The 1,558-nt window shown below is 46.5% G+C and overlaps 1 pseudogene; it reads right to left on the minus strand.

Annotated features, from left to right (window-relative positions):
- Window positions 1-1,558, minus strand: part of LOC101654110 — a 44,363-nt pseudogene that overhangs the window by 42,124 nt on the left and 681 nt on the right.

Consider the following 1,558-nt stretch of genomic DNA (forward strand, 5'->3'; position numbering starts at 1 on the left):
AGGGTACTGGTTTCTTGATCTCCTCCTCCATGGTCTTGTCCAATGTATAACAAACCAATCTACTTCTGTTTGTTGATCTTGCATCCTGCCACTCTTCCATATTCCTCTATCACTGTCAATACTCTGGTTGTGGAGCTTTTGGGATTTTCAATGTACAGAATCATGTCATCTACAAATAGCGATAATTTCACCTCCTCCTCTCCCAGTTGGATACTTTTAATGTCCTTCTGCTGTCTCATATTGTTAGCTAGGACGTCCAGTACAATATTGAATAGCAGTGGGGCCAAAGGATAAGGCTGGTCTTTTTCATGAGCCCTTGATAATTTACAAATTGTTATTTTGTCATATCTTGCCCTGTCCAACGTCTCCCTTCCTATATGTGACCTCGTCCCTGGGGGACGGACAACTGATCTCAGGTTTTCTTCCACTTCTTTTATTATCTTGTTTGTCTTTCTTGTTTGCTGAGGCCTGCATAACTGTCTTTGAGATCACTTATATGATTCTCAGCTTCCTCTAGTCTGTTTGTGAGATCTGTGACCATGTGTATAGCTTCTGTTAATTCACCCATTAGCTCCTATATTTCCCTTTGGTGCATGGACTTTATCCCTCTAGCATGAACTTCATTTCTATCATTGCATCCTCATTCTGCATAGCTTCCCTCATCTCCTGTATTACTCCAAGAGTAATACAGAGTATTACTCTGAGTCTTCTAAACATATCTTTTTATGGCAGATCCACGTCTGGTCCTTCTATGAGCATAATTAGCTCTGTTGTTGTAATTTGTCTTTCTTTTTTCTTGTTGGGAGTGATTCAGTATGCTGTTGTTTACATGACAATTTCCTAGAGCTGGGGGCCATATTTCTGGGAAACCAAGTGGGCTGGTGCTCTTTCTCTGTGTGACTGTCAATGGTGTTTTCAAGGGCTGCCTGTGGCCTACTATGGTGGCAGATCAGACTGCTGTGTAGGCAGGTGCCGCAGCGACTCAGTGGTCAACTGCGATGAGGGGCATCAGAGACTGGAGTTAGGCTAGTGACTGTACGTGTGCCTCTGGGCTGAGTTAGTCTGGGCTGTCAAGACACAATTTTCAGCTTTGCTTTTATTTTCTCTTTAAAGGATCCCAATAGAAAACAATATTGGGGAGGAGGAGGTGTTAAGCAAAAGAGGGTGCAACCCCACTTCCACTGGTTCAGGTGCAGGGGGAGAGCCTCCACAGTGTGGAGGTTGTAGGCACTGGGGAGGGCAGCTGTGGTAAACTAAGTATGGCTGCTGGATAGCTCCAGGTACTGTGATAGGGCTATAGGGGGCCGATGGGGGTAGTGGCTGCATTGAGCTCTAGGGTGGTGTGAGTGGCATGAGCCAGTGATCTCCTGAGGCAGAGTTGCTGATCCCCTAGGTTCAAGAGCCAGGCTAGATTTGGAGGGAGGATGACCCCTGAACAAGAGATGTACTCTCCTCTGTCCACTTGTGCAGGCCAAGAGGAGCCAGGGCAGTGATGATCCCTGCCAAGGATGTGTTGTGCACTGCATTGCTTCACATGGGATGGGAGGGGGGCAGGGGC

This window comes from Echinops telfairi, unplaced genomic scaffold (assembly GCF_000313985.2).
Source record: "Echinops telfairi isolate 266 unplaced genomic scaffold, ASM31398v2 ScPeMD7_7;HRSCAF=31, whole genome shotgun sequence".
Taxonomy (NCBI): domain Eukaryota; kingdom Metazoa; phylum Chordata; class Mammalia; order Afrosoricida; family Tenrecidae; genus Echinops; species Echinops telfairi.